Below are 15,965 nucleotides of genomic sequence, written 5' to 3'. Positions count from 1 at the left end.
TCTTGTGTAGTCATTTACTCCAGTGCAAAACGGGTATAAAACACGATTAACTTACAGTGATAGTGTTTTGCATTAACTTTTAAATGACTGCTCCAGGTGTAGGGCAATGGCAAATTCTGGCCCCTCACTTTAAAATAATAAATACTAAATACACTAATCCTGGACTGGTACAATTCTGTCCACCAAAAAGTATATCCACGGAGGACTTCTTCCTAACATAAAGCAGGGATGTCTCATGCCAAGTCTGATGAATTTCTTAGTCATTGTTTTTTATTTAGACGGAAGAAAAAAATGTTACTAACGCCATTAAACAAGCAGATGAACTCCGTGCTGAAGATCAGATGACTACTTAAGATACCCACTAGGTCACTTAGCCACAAGGAAGGAGGAAAGAACAAAAACAAATGACAAAACAAGATGATTTTATTTTATTTTATTTTATTTGTATTACAGTAATGCCCAAGAGCTCCATTCATGCTAGGCACTGTACAAACACAGAAAAAACAGATGGTCCCCACACCAAAACCTTACAATCAAAGTAGTTCTTGCTTTATTTCTAACAACAGATGAAATAAGAGTCATTTGTTTTACTTCAGATTCAGAGAGACAGTGAAGTTTTACAACACTGGTATCCCTTCCACTTCTATTCCTGTGGCATGTACCAGGGTTGTGAGTTCAATCCTTGTGGGGGACATTTAGGGATCTGGGGCAAAAATTGGGGATTGGTCCTACTTTGAGCAGGGGGTTGGACTAGATGACCTCCTGAGGTCCCTTCCAACCCTCATATTCTATGATTTAATTAAACAAAAAGGATGAGCAAGAGGAACATAACATGGATTAAGTCCTTGTCTGTACATGGAAGTTTACCAATTTAACTAAACAGAGTTAGGAATTGATGTAGTTATATCAGTTCAACCTTCATGTGTGGACACTGTTAAATCGATGTAAGAATGCCTTCTATCTAAAACTATCAGCACTCCTGCTAATACATTCCTAGAATGATGTTTGCTTTTTATGCAACAGTATTATATTGTTGACTCCTATTTAGTTTGTGATTCACTATAACCTCCAAATCAGGGGTGGGCAATAATTTTCGCAGGGGGGCCACTCCATGAATTTTGGTAAGTTGTCATGGGCCGCACATTTCTACTACATTAATGGAGGGGGTGCGGGGTCTGGGTGGGAATTTGGGTGCAGGAGAGGGCTCTGGGCTGGGGCAGGGGATTGGGGTGCAGGAGGTGGTGCAGAGTCTGGGAGGAAGTTTGGGTGCAGGAGGGGGTTCTGACCTGGGGCAGGGGGTTGGGGTGCGGGAGGGGGTGCAAGGTGCAGGCACTGGCTGGGAGGTGCTTACCACAGATGGCTCCTGGCCGGCAGTATAGCAGGGCTCAGGCAGGCTGCCTGCATGCCATGGCCCCATGCTACTCCCAGAAGTGGCTGGCTGCTGGCACATCTCTGCGGTCCCTGGGGGGGGTGGGGCAGTGCGTCTCCATGTGCTGCCCGCACCTGGTGGTGGACAGTGCTGGGGCTGGTGGCGGACAGTGCTGGGGCTGGTGGCAGCGTGCAGAGCCGCCTCCCCCCTGCACCGGGGTGCACAGAAATGTGCCAGCAGCAGCCGCCCACTTCTGGGAGCAGCATGGGGCCAAGGCATGCAGGCAGCCTGCCTGAGCGCCCTGCTGCGTCGCGGGACTTTTAGCAGCCAAAGAGCCTGGTGGGCCAAACAGAAACGTTAGACAGGCCAGATCTGGCCCACAGGCTGTATTTTGCCCACCCCTGCTCCATATCCTTCTCTACAGTTGGCAGTCATTTCCTAGGCAGTCATTTCCCATTTTGTATTTGTGCAATTGACTATTTCTTCCTGTAGCCCAGTGGGCTAGTTTGCCTTTGTTATATTCACTGCTACTGTAGCCCAGTGGGCTATCTTGCCTTTGTTATATTTACTGCTTTGCATTATATCTGCTTTGAACTCTATTCAGCAGTAATGCAAGAAACCTACAGGCCTGTATTCCATAAGACATTAGCTTCAGCAAGTAGCATAAGGCTTGAGGCCTATGAACTTTGAACAGATGAACTTTGCACAGATAAATGGCCCAACAGAAAGCCCCAAGTATTTGGGGAGCTGAAAATAGAGTTTAAGGGGAAGTTCTGATCACAGGTACATAATTCAACCACAGAAGTATCCTGGCAACAAACTGACATACATAACAGGTACATGAGATACATCTAAGGCTAGCCTCCTTGCTTGCCTATGTATCTTTTTTTATAAGTTTCTTATTTGCTTATAGGTTTGATTATTTGTTTTATTATAATAGGTTTATAATAAACAGATGGTTAATAAATATTTGAGTGTATTTTGGCTGTAACACAAGCGACCTGCAGACCACATCCTGTATGTTGAGCTAAGGCAAAGTTAGCATACATATGTTTGGGACCTATCACCTAGATAGATGGTGATGAGCTAAAGCGTAAGGTCCATGTATGGCTGTGACCTTTAACATAGAGGATGTCTTAAAGCAGGTTTGGCATAGTGGCTTTCCTAAGTTCATACCCCTTGAAACTTAACAGGTACACAACAACTTGGAAAGAACTGAAATAGCCAGTTAGGACAGAAATAACAAATGTGATACCTAATCACAAGAGGCTATGGTAATGAACTGATAGCTGATATACTAACCTATAGAAATAAGACATTCCAGCATTGGTGAAGTGAGGAAATACAAATAAGGAAAAGAGGGAAAATCCCCTACTGAATATGCATCAAACATAGTGGCGTCAGCGTAACATATTATAAAAGTGGCATCCCAGCTTAGGGACGGTAGGAGAGAAAGATATAGTCTTTGGGAAGTGCCAGAATGATGGCCACTGGTGATGATGGGGAAGGTGACGGTGATGAGGAAGATGGTGGCTACCGTTTCAGGTTGTCCTACAAGGGATGGTGAGAGTGTATGTATGTGTGGCTATACATTCTGTATTATCTCTATCTACCTTACTGAGTTGGGGTGTTTGTGACTGTGCTAAATGTATTAATAAACTATATTTATAAATATAAAAGTTCGTATAGTGTGAGTGTTGCAACTGTGCACATCGAGGTTCCCAACTATGTAATAATTTTAATAATACTGGGCCTGATCTTGGGGTAAGAACCTGTCAGCCCTCAAAGTGATAACTGGGGATTCTTAAGTAATCTATATAATCAATACACAATCTAAAGATGGAGCAACATTCCTAAGTGTAGTACTTTACATTTTTCCTTCTTTGAATTTCATCCTGTTAATTTCAGACCATTTCTCCAGTCTGTCCTCCTAAGCACTTGCAAACTGTCCCAGCTGGGAATCATCCACAAACTTCACAAGTGTACTCTCTGTCATTATCCAAATAATTTATGAAGATATTGAATAGAATTCGACCAAAGATAGATCCCTGCAGGACCTCACTGGATATGCCCTTTCAGGTTGATTGTAAACCATTGATAACTACTTTCTGAGTAAAGTTTTCCAACCAGTTGTGCACCCACCTGCTAGTAGGTTCATCTAGGCAATATTTTCCTAGTTTCCTTAATAGAAAGTCATATGAGACAGTAGCAAAAGCCTTACTACAGTCGAGATACATCACATTTACTGCTTCTCCCCTGTCCACCAGGCTTGCTAGTGAGGGATATTAGGTTGATTTGATGTGATTTGTTCTTGGCAAATCCATGTTGACTGTTACTTATCTCCTTATTCTCCTCTAGGTGCTTACAAATTGATTATTTGCTCCATTGTCTTTCTGGGTACTGAAGGGAAGCTCACTGGTCTATAATTCCCTGGATTGTCCTTATTCCCCTTTTTATAGATAGATACTATATTTTCCCTTTTCTCTCCTGTCTGCCATAAGTTCTCAAAGATAATTGCTAATGGCTCAGAGATCTCTTCAGCCAGTTAGTAAAGTATTCTAGGATGAATTTAATCAGGCCATACTGACTTGATGACATCTAACTTGTTTAAGTAATTCTTAACTTGTTCTATCCCTATTTTAGCCTCAGATCCTACCCCATTTATGCTAAGGTTTACTATGTTAGTTGCCTGGTCATTGCTAACCTTTTTGGTGAAAAGTGAAGCCAAAAAGACATTTAACACTGCTGAGCCATTGCTGAGTTTTCTGTTATTATCTTTCCTTCCTCACTGAAGGTCCCTATCCTGTCCCCAAGTCTTCCTCTTGCTTCTAACGTATTTGTAAAACATTTTGTTTGCCCTTTATGTCCCTGAGTAGTTTAATCTTGTTTTGTGCCTTGACCTTTCTAATTTTGTCTGTAAATGCTTGTGTTGATTTTTTTTTTATATTCATTCTTCGTAATTAGACCTAACTTCCCCTCTTTTGTATGACTCTTTTTTGAGTTTCAGGCCATTGAAGACCTCCAGGTTAAGTCTGGATTATGTTTGACCATATTTCCTATCATTCCTATGCGTTGGGATAGTTTACTTTTGTGCTCTTAGTAATGTCTGTCTAAAAAACTTCCAATTCCCCTGAGCTCTTTTTTCCCTTAGATTTGCTTACCACGTGATCTTACGGACCAATTCTCTTAGTTTGCTAAAGTCTGCTTTCTTGGATTCCATTGTCTTTATTCTGCTGTTTTCCTCCCACCATTCCTTAGAATCTTGACCTCTATCATTTAATGATCACTTCCACCCAAGCTGCCATCCACCTTCAAATTCTCAACCAGCCCCTCCTCCCTATTTGTCAGAATCAAATCAGAACAACCTTTCCCCAGTTGCTTTCTCCACCGTCTGTAATAAAAAAAGTTGTCTCCAATGCATTCCAAGAACTTGTTGGCTAATCTGTGCCCTGCTGTATCATTTTCCCAACAGATGTCTGGGTAGCTAAAATCTCCGATTACCACCAAGTCCTGGGCCTTGGATTATTTTGTTAGTTGTTTAAAAAAAAGCCTCACCCACCTTTTCCTCTTCCTGGTGAGGTGGTCTATAGTAGACTCCTACCATGACATCACCCTTGTAGTTTTTTTATCCCTTTTATCCTTACCCAGAGATTTTCAACGGGTCTGCCTCTCACTTCTATCTTGACCTCAGTGCAAAAATGTTTGTCCTTTGATATACAAGGCAACACCTCCTCTCTCTTTTCCCTGCCTGTCATTCCTGAGCAAGCTGTACCCTTCTATATCAATATTGCAATCAGATGCCAATTATGTTGTATTTGTGATTATGCACTGATATTTCTAGTTCTTTCTGTTTATTCCCCATACTTCTTGCATTAGTATATAGACATCTCAGCGTTCATTAGATTTCCCCTTCATGTTTCCTTTTGTTTCTCCTTTTCCCCCTGCTATGATTGCCCATGTTCCCCCAGATTCCAATGTTTCACCCAGGTCTCCATGTTCTGGACTTTGTTGGGGGTCGGGGGGCAGGGGAGAAGAGGCGGAACACCTCACACCATAGAGTTTCTAGTCCATACAGTAAAATAATAAAACATCTAAGCTTCTCATTTGCATATTAATACAAAGCCTCGAGTTCTAGCCCATGTATGTCTGTACCTCTTTCGATCTTTCTTCTGTGTTTATGATCACTGACAATTGAGGCAACGCTGTAAAAACAGGATGAAATGGCACCTTTGAATAATCATAGAACTGTAGGACTGGAAGGGACCTCAGTAGGTCATCTAGTCCAGTCCCCTGCACTGAAGGCAGGACTAAGTAATAACTGGAGCATTCCAACTGGGGTTTGTCTAACCCAGGGGCGGCCAAACTGAGCCTGAGAAGGAGCCAGAATTTACCAATGTACATTGCCAAAGAGATGCAGCAATACGTCAACAGGCCCCCATCAGCTCCCCAGCCCCAGCGGCTGCCGGCAGCCCCCACCAATCAGTACCTACTTTCTCCTCCACCCACAATCAGCTATATTGGGGAGGGGGAGGGAGGAGCGAGGGCATGGCAGGCTCAGGGGAAGGGATGGAGTGGCAGCTCAGGGGGTTGAGCAGTGAGCAAACCCGGGCACATTGGAAAGTTAGCATCTATAGCACCAGCCCCGGAATCCATGCCTAGGTAAGGAGCCACATATTAACCCCTGGTCTAACCTGTTCTTATAAATCTTCTTAAAATGCCCACTTTTGCATCTATCCTGCTGTTTGATTCCTTAAAAGTATTTAAAACAGCTTTTGATCATGGCTAATAATCTGCATCCATTTTTGTTGCTTGTTAAAATGCAGTGGACAAACCCATTCTGCTTGCGGCAGGCTGATATAACCAAACAAGTGAAGACTCTACAGAGAGGGATCTGTTTGCAGACAGGCTCAGACAATGTGGTGCAGAAACAAAAGTCTTTTTCACAGAGAGAACATTTTCTTCCCTATGATTTATCAGGAGTTTGACATAAATTGGCTTTAATCCTGCCTCCCATGCTGCAAAAGACAACAACACAGAAATAAAGGCATTGCTCAAACTACAGCTAAGCTGCTCCTTTGTAGCCAGGTGCAGCACTCTGTCTCCTCTGTGTCTCATTTCCTTCTCCCATTTCAAACTTCCTTCAGCTGCCTGCCAATGAGCTTCTCTGGTGCAAGCCATTAGCTACTGATTGCCCTTGGTCAGCTAGCCTACCCCATAATCCCCAGCCTTCCTGCCCTCTGGAGACTTCCCTGTTTGTTAGTGAAAGGTTTAGGCCCAAACACCTCATCACAAAGGCTTGGCTAGGCATTACATTTGGAGATGTTCAAGCTACCTCAGCTTGCAGAAGCTTCATATGTGATTCTCTTCTCTTTTTTTTTCTATAGACTACTACTCTGCATGTAAACCCATAGAAACAAACTATAGTACCATTTACTGACATCCTCTGATACAGCATATGTCAATCTGATATCTTGCTTTTGTAAGCTATATATCTACATTAACTAGCTGTATTTGGTTATAAGAATAAAACTATCTCAGGTACTTATCTCACCCATTGGGAACAGAGGCACAGGGAGACTAAGGGACTTGCCCAAAGTCATATAAGAAGTGTGGGATAGAACAGGAACTTGACCATGGATCTTTAGAGTTTTAGCTCACCCTAACCACGGGACTATCATTCTGCTAGGTAGCACTTCTAAAGAGCTTCTAGGTAGCTCTTCATGCATGGCTGTTTGAACTCTACTTCTTTTAATGTTCTGGAAGCCTACAGTATCTCCTAACTGGCCATCAATAGAAGAGAAGCTTGTAAACTGGTTTCTGCAAAGAAAAATAGGAGCTTGTCTTGACTCTCACTGTTGTTAAGTGCTAAAGTTGTCCTCTTTCCAGTGTTTACTGATGTTCTGAAATGCATTCTGATTAATGTGCCTGAAGCTGCCAAAATGAAAATGATCCAAGCTGCTACTATGAGGTACAATTCCAGCTATGTACTAGTGCACAGAGTAAAGGCTGTACAGGAATATTTCCTATTGCTGACACAGAAATACTGTCTCTAAACATGTTCATGTTCTAAATAATGTTTTTTGTCTCTTTGATGCTGCAAAAAGTGTTACATAGTAAACCCTTACAGCCATATAATATCCCTGTTTTACAATGTTATCAATGATGAAATGGTACTCTTGGGATGAAACTCTACCCTAGCTTTTGTTCAGCCCATTTAATCGCTTCTTCTAAGGTACTGAATATGAGAGCTGGGCAACATTTTTTGACTGAAACTTTCCTCAGTGAAAAATTCAGATTCAGCAACATCAAAACATTTCATGAATTCATATAAACTTTGCTAAATCGCATCTGTCAAAAAGAACGAAAAAATTGAACTGTTTCAATTTTTCCATTTGAAATGACTTTTTAATCTTAAAATGGCTTTTAATTTTTTTAAAAATTAAAATAATAAAAAGCTGAAAAATTAAATGAGACATTTAATTGGAATCAAAACAATTTTTTCCAACTTTTCCAATACAGCAAAAATTTCAATTTTTTTAAATTCAATCCTAACTAAAATATTTTTTTCTGATGTTCAGAGTTGCCAGTGAACTGAAAGGATGTGTTATTTGCACAGCTCTACTGAGCACCTTCTGAAAAGTCTTGAGTGAGCACTTTCAGTTTCCATTGGCTGAGGTTGCTTAGCACCCTAGAAGCTCTGGGGATTTAATTCAAAATCCTTGCAAACCAGTGGAAAGATTCCCATTGACTTCAGTGGTGGTTGGATCAGATGCTTAATAAGAGATTTGTTCCCCTATCATAGTCATGGCTGTAATATCACTCATTGATATAAGACGAGTGTTCCCTTTTCTCCTAATGTAGCACCAAATATCAGGTCTATAGAGGCATCTGCATACAATCTTGCTGGTTTCCTTCCTCTTGTGCCTTCATTTTACCACTAAGAATCATGTGCTGGGCAAAAGCTTTGGCCGTCTGTATAAGAGAGAGTGCCTATAAATATCATGTGACTACTCAGAGCATTGATTCAAGCAAAACTGTCTCTCCCCTTTTTTCCCCCTTTGCCCCCAAGGTTGGCTATAATGGCAGTGAGCAGGGAGGCAGTATCCTCAGTGGGTAGGGCAACTGCCTAAAAGTAAGAACACCTGGGTTCTTGTGCCTGGCTCTGTCACTGACTGACTGCATGAGCTAGGCCGAGGCACTTTTAACTTCTTTTCCTATGTGTAAAATGGGGATAGCAACAGAAAAGTATAAGATGCTTTGAGAGCTATGGCGGAGAAGTATAAATATTATTAAATACAGCATATGAACTGCTATTTTTCTGGATAGTTTAACAGACAGCTGCGTAATATAGAGGGAGTAATTAGGAACTCTTTCAGGGGCTGTAATTTTACTGCCTGTTAGCATAGGTGAGCACAGGCCAGAGATGCCAGTCAGCCCAACAACAGTCTATCTGTAGTGAAGTCAGAGGAACAACTCCACAGTGAAGGGTTAAGCTAGCTTCTAAAGTTGGTTCAATACTGATCCAGCCTCAGGCTTTCTTTATAGCCAATGGAGAGTCATTATAATGAAGATTTAGGCTGGAATTTCCAAAGGGATTTCGGTTCCTAAAGATGAAGGTAGGTGCCGAGTGGTATTTTCGAAAGCAGCTTAGATGCCTAAATCCCATTGGAACCAATGGGCCACTGAATATGTTCTATTGAAAATTCCACTGGCTGCCTTATTTGCATTTTTCGGCACCTGAATACTTTTGAAAATCTCCCCTGAGATGCCCAATTCCCATTGACTTTCAATGGAATTTAGATACTGAAGTCAATTAGCCTCCTCTGAAAAAGCCAGCTTTACTGCATGTCTTCTGTGTTAGCCTTCTTTAGTTATGATGAGGATGATCATGTATTAGTCATAATACAATAGCACCTAATCCTCAAGGAAGGATCATGGCCCCATTGTGCTAGGCACTGTATAAACCAATACAAAAGTCAGTCCCAGCCTCAGGGAGCTCATTAACCACTCATTTAAAAGTTTCCTGAGCTGCACCTGGTATTTCAAAGTATTATCTTGGTTAGGGAAGTGTACTGGAAATGGAATGGCTGGTTCAAAGCATGATTGACTGGCAAGTTAAATAGGATGGCTCGAGATGCTTTATTTTTAAGACACTCCGGGGTCCATGAATCAGGACCTCATAGCTACCATGCAGCTAGCTAGACACATACACACAATAAAATCATCATCATTCTGGAAGTTCAGTCATGCATGCATGCCAGAAGAGCTGCTTCCACAGCAGGAGCATGTTCTTGTAGGACATTTGACACAGCAGGATCAGCAGCAGCAGGCTTCAATCTGTGCCAGACCCCTGTATATCTCACAGTAGCAGTTCTGTTATGCAGGAGCTCAAAATTGGAAACCTCAACTTTCTGAGATACTCTTTCATAAGTTGCTTCTCTTTCAACCCAGATACATAATGAGCAGACCACAGAATCAGTTAGCATGTATTATATAAGTGATATGGAAATTATAATGGTATTGTTCCTGTATATAATTTTACATACACTGAGTGATGGACCATTAATGATGGTATTTTTTTCTAAAACTGGGGGTTTAACCCCAGATTCCTGGTCAGATGACAATATGAGTAACTACATTCTGCCTTATAAGGGTCATGTGTTGATAACTATACTTACCTATAGTAGTAATTTACTCCACAAGTAGACCCATCGATTTGAGTAAATAACTACTCAGTGTCAGTATAGGTATCAGTATCTGGTCCTAGAATATCCTCTGAGTATAGTATTCCTCACTCCCTGGACTAAACTGGTATTTAGTGTTCCTTGTGCTCTTGAACACCATCATTGCTCCTACCTAGAGCTGGTTGCAATAGTATCTGTTTCCAAACAATTTTTTTCATTAACCTCTGAAATTTTGTGAAATTTTGAGTTTTTAAAAACAAACTATACATTTTGGAGCTATCACTTCTTGAGTAAGTCCCTCTTAAGCATGCTTTGGAGTTATAAACTTGGGAAACAGGTGAGTTGGTGTCACAAATCCCTGTAAAGATAATCCAACTGATCATTCTGAATGGTACATCTAGAGATTTAACCTTTTCCCCAGGATAAAATCCAGTGAGATTATTGTTTTTAACTTCTGTTTGTGTTCCTTGTTTTCTTGATGTTCTTCCTTTGCCAGCCTTCCTAGGATAAGTAACCAAAGCTTACAAATTTAATTGATCATTACACCGTCCCTGAGGATATATCAGTTGCTGTAGTTTAACAAAATGTCAGTTGTGGAATACACAGTCATTAGAAAGAATATGGTGAGTCATTAATCTTGATCAGCAATACAGCCTGAAGGGTGGGGAGGACAGGGGATTTTGCAGGCAGCTCGTGATTTGATTGCAGCCTCTTCCATACCTGAAAACTAAAGAATTATTCCTTTTTGTTTTCAGCGAATGTGGTGAGTTGTAGGAACTCTGTGTGTGTGTGTGAGTGAATCGTTTCATGCACATAATCTGCTATAGACAGCAAGGAGTTTCAGATATTAACTCGGAGCATTGCATTATCTCCTAACAAAAATGCACTGCATCTTTCTTTCTTTCTTTCTTTCTTTGAAAATCATAATAAGGTAAAAATTCAGCCCAGTGCATGGAGTCTTAGGTGTACGACTCTGAATAGCATTAATGAGAATCTTGTGCCTAAATTGTCATACCCTGCTCCGTCAATGCACAGATTTTAATGAAATGCCATGTAAGAGACTTTCAGTCAAGTGTGAATCATATTTCTCTAACATTTTTAGGGCAAATTTAAAATTGAGATGATTTGGGTTGACAAATCTAAAAAATGAAACTTTCACATGGACAGTATTTGCTAAACAGCTATAAATTAGGACAAATGGAGCAGTAGGTCATGTAGCTTCATAAACAGCTTTATTTCCCTGATGCAGAAGCAGAAGTTATAATAATTACCCTTAACCTTTTCAAAAAGAGTTTCAGAATCTATCTTTTGAACAGTTCTCTGATTTTTTCCCTGTGAGTAGTTCAGGAAGTATATTAAGCCAATGCACCCGATTTATCTGATTAAATAATTGCTGTTTAGGAATTAGTTTTGTTTGAATGAAGGTGTGCCTAATGACACAGTTATGAGTTTATCTTATTTGCTGTCTATAAAATATCTAAATGTTGGTTATTTGTTAAATGTTAGCTAAAATGTTTCTATTAAGAACACATATCTGTATGTTTAAAAATGTGCTTTCTCTCACCAAAAGTGGCCTCTGACTCCTTGTTTCATTTTCTTTATAACCAAGGCTTGACATGGAAGCTAGCTGTCCGCAAAGCGCCTGGCTGACTTGAACTAGGACAATACAAATTATGTTGTTGGTTCCAAATGCAAGAGAAGATTTAATGTTTTTTCCAATTATTCTAAATTTATGCACTGCTTCTTTGGAGGCACTAACAGGACTAGCAATTTAAGGCTGTGTTGGTGCTAGCTGTGTGAATCAGCAAACGTATTTACCCTGATATGACTCCAGTAGCAGTATTTATTATTTGTATTACTGTAGCACTTACCAGCCCTAATCATGGACCCGGACTCCATTGTCCTAGGTGCTTTACAAACACAGAACAAATAGATGTGATTTGAGCAAGAGTCTGGGAGTCAGGAATCCTGGGTTTTGTTCCCAGTTTACCCATTGCCTTGCTGAGTGACTTCAGGCAGCTTAAAAGTGGCTGGATGGTGCCTGACTTTATATAAATGGCTGTCACCCTCTTTCCCCACCCTCCACTCCAAAGGGATAGTTGCTGGGTTTTGTGGGTTGCTACTAGTGATCATATACAATGGTGTAATTTATTTCAGACACTAATATTTGCAGCTACTTTTGTGTGGCTGTAAAGTTTGCAATGGTTGAGTTTCACTGGTTTCCCTTCTCATTCTTTAGGTGTCCCTTCCCGTTAGGTGTCCATTCATCCTCCCATCTCTCATTCATGTTTGTGAAGGCAGGGGTTTACGAAATGTACATCTCCTCTACAAGCCACTAAATCAGAATCTGTATGACCAAAATCCTGACATGGGCTGGGTTTCATAGGATTGCTGACCTGAGCAAAAATGTAAGGACCTCTGTGGGGGTTTGGTTGCTGGTAAGAAGGGATGATAAGTGCATTCGAACATCCTGAGTCCTAACAGTAAAAATATATGGAACTCTTCATTGAAAATCCCAGCATCTCTTTGAGGTCAGTTCCAGCTGTTGACAGTTCTCTGTCAAAAGCCCACTGAAGTCAGTGGGAGCCCATTGACTTCATGGGCTCTGAATCAGACCATTCTCTTCAGCCTTCATCACCTTAGCTACTAGCTGCAGGTACCAAAGAGCCTGATCCGAATACGCACAAAGCATCTACATCTCACATTGACATCAGTGGGGGCTGTGAACGCAGTTTGTCTTTTAGCCGTTACGTCAGGAGCACAGTATCCCTGGATTTTCAAAAAAGCCTAAGGGATTTAGCAGCATAAGTCCCATTGAAAGCCAATGGGATTTGTTCTCTTAAATGAGCTATTGAAATTGTCCCTCAATGTAAATTTGAAATCATCCTTACTACCCTGCAAGGTCATAGGCAGATGTGAATAAGAAATGCTTCTTGCAACTGCATTTTGTTTTACAAACTGGTCTTTCAAAGAGAGACACTTTATGTTGTTGTATGTTCCAAGTAGTAAATACTTGCCCCAATATGTTACATGTCTTAGACATGCCATGCAGAGCAATAAATCCTACATACTGACTAAAAGAGTGTTAGAGGGGGTATCTGCTTACCCGTTTCACTTCTCAGATTAAAATTCCTAATGATCTGAGTGAAAAATAACAGGCTCATAACGACTAATCTGAACATTATGTCCTTTTTATTGTCAGAAGAAGGCTCTGCAATGTGAGTATTATCATTACGTAGTGCCAAGCGTGTACCATTATGAGCTTTAGATGGCCACTGCGGGATAATAATTCAGACCTTGCCGAGACTCTAAGCTTAGGTCTATTATGCAAGTTTCTTTTGAAAGCATGAAATATGTATCCATTACTCTCTCTCCCGATGTACTACATGAGAAGCAGTGTGGTGTAGTGGGTAGTGCAGGGGACTGGGAGAGGGCCAACCTGGGGTCTAGGTCCAGCTCTGGTACTGGTCTGTGAATGACCTTAAGCAATACATTTTATTTCTCTGAGAACCTGTTTTCCCACCCTTTATCTCTATCTGGTGTAGCATTTCGGGGCAGGGACTGTTTCTTACTCTGTTTGTAATAGAGCTAGGCAGGAAATGGTTTTCCCCACCCTGTGAAAATATGGAAGATGTCAAAAAATGTCCTGTTCTAACTCAGGACCTTTTGCAGGTTTTGATGAGAGAGAACATCAATGGGTATGTTCCAGGGAAAAGTCTTGGTTTTGGCGAATCAGGATTTTTTTCCAAAAAAAATAAAATAAAATTTTGTCAAAAAATTCCCAAGCCCATGGTTTGCTCCATGGGATCTTCAGCTTGGTTGGGGCCTCAAATTGCTAGTGTATTATGTGCAATAACATTATATAATAGGACCAATCCCTCCAGCCTTTTTTCACATGGGTATTCCTCAATTCTGTGACTGGTCCCACGAAAGTTAACGGGGATACTTAAGTGGGTGTTTGCAAGACTGAGCACTTGTTATCTGAGATATGCCCGAACTTTGGGGCTATTCAGACTGGGATCCAAACTCTGTAGCTTGTTACCATCTCTAAATACAACATCTGTTAATTTGCTATCTTTTTAATTCATAGCTAAGCTTGAATAGCATGATCATCACTGAGGTATACGTGTAGCTTATGCTGGCCCACCCCCTACAAGGAATCTGGATAGCTGCCGTATGCATGACTCATTTAAAGATTTAATAACCCTCACCTAAAACACTTGCCATTTCTCTAATAGATTTCATCTAGTTTTCCTTCCCTGCTCAGTTTTCATGATGTCTGGGTCCTAACTTCCATGAATTGGTAGAGTATAAGGTCCTGGGAAAGAACAGTCCCTTACTTCAGTATACATGACCTGCATCATCTCCACCTTACACCTTGTAAAGCAACTTGCACCTGTACAAAATGAATATATAAAAGCACTTCATCAGAATGGTTGCATTTTGGCACAAGCCAGTAGAGAATCAGGTCAATAGCCTACAAGAAAGATTTTAATTCCTAGTTTGTTGTCTTTTAACATGGGAACTCTATTTAGGTATCCTGCAACATTGTATATCACTGATTTCAATTTTCTTTACCTAAAGAGTATCTAACCGAAGGCAATGTCAAGCTGCGCTTTACTGTGACACAGATAACGAGGGTTGGGCCTTTGACTTGTTAAACTTCTATAATACCCTCAGACTAAGATAAATAGCAAGTTCAAGGCTGGCAGATGGATGAATTGGTGGAGTGAAAGCTCTTAGTGTGAAATGAATAGTTATGAAGTGAGAATCACTATTAATATTCTCCCACTGATATAATTAACCAAAGTGCAATGTTAATGGCTGACCCAGAAAGGTTATTTTCCAAAAGGGTTTCTGACGTGGCAGTCAGCTCTTTTGTGAGTAATGGAATATGCATTCCAAATAAGTCTCCTGCTTCTTTACACGGCCACTCTCAGTGAGTGCATTCAATAAATATGAAACTACCCATGACAGATAGGGACATGTGACCATAGAGCTGAAAGTGGTTTTGTTTGCAATAACTGCTAATTTCTCCCCCTCAGATTTCTTTAAAAAAACATAAACTCTTACAACATGATGACTTTGGATAGGAAACAAAAACACATGTGCAGGATGATCTGTCCCTTAATGAATTAGCATTTTTGCAAGATGATGTAACAGGGTGGATTTGTAAATCCCTGTGCACCTGTTGCTCTTTTTCTTGGTATTGGAGGGTACTTTGAAATCTAATATTGGGGCAAAGTGTTTTCACAATGTCTAAAAATTTGTTTCCATTGTATTTTGCATCAAAATGTTTCAGATCAACATGTCTGCTCAATATCTCAATTCAGAAGTGAGGTAATGCATATTGGACCATTATGTACTAAATCTGTAACTTGCTTATAGTAAATGTGACTGACAACTAATCTTTACCTTAATTAATAACAGAGGATTGGGTTTGTAAAAGTGATTCTAATTGTCCTGTTGCAATTTTCCTATCACAAAGACAATCAGTGCCATTGATTGTAATGTTAGATTCAATTACTTTGGAAAATTCATTAACATGTTAATTCTTAACGGATTTATAGCCATGAGGCTTGCCTTTCATCAATGCATGGACTTCTGTCCTGGGTCTTGACAGTGGCTTGGGAAGATGGGAAAGAGTTTATAGTAGAAGAACTTATTTTTCAGACTGGAAATAATGGGGAATACATTTGTCATCAATTTATGTTATCAGGTGTAAGCTAGATCTTAACTGTTGGCCAAAAAGCCAATGTAGAATAAGATATTGTATGTTTTAGCAGGGCCACTGACAATGAGAAAAGCTGACAAGGGATAGAATTTGGGAAATATACATAACATCAGTGCAAAGCCATCAGCTCAAAAGTACGGATGGAAAACCCAAGAAGTTTGGAAGGTAAAAGCCCATC

Source organism: Lepidochelys olivacea (assembly GCF_965140295.1).
Source record: "Lepidochelys olivacea isolate rLepOli2 genome assembly, chromosome: 17".
Classification (NCBI taxonomy): Eukaryota; Metazoa; Chordata; order Testudines; family Cheloniidae; genus Lepidochelys; species Lepidochelys olivacea.
Note: the sequence above shows the minus strand (reverse complement) of the source record.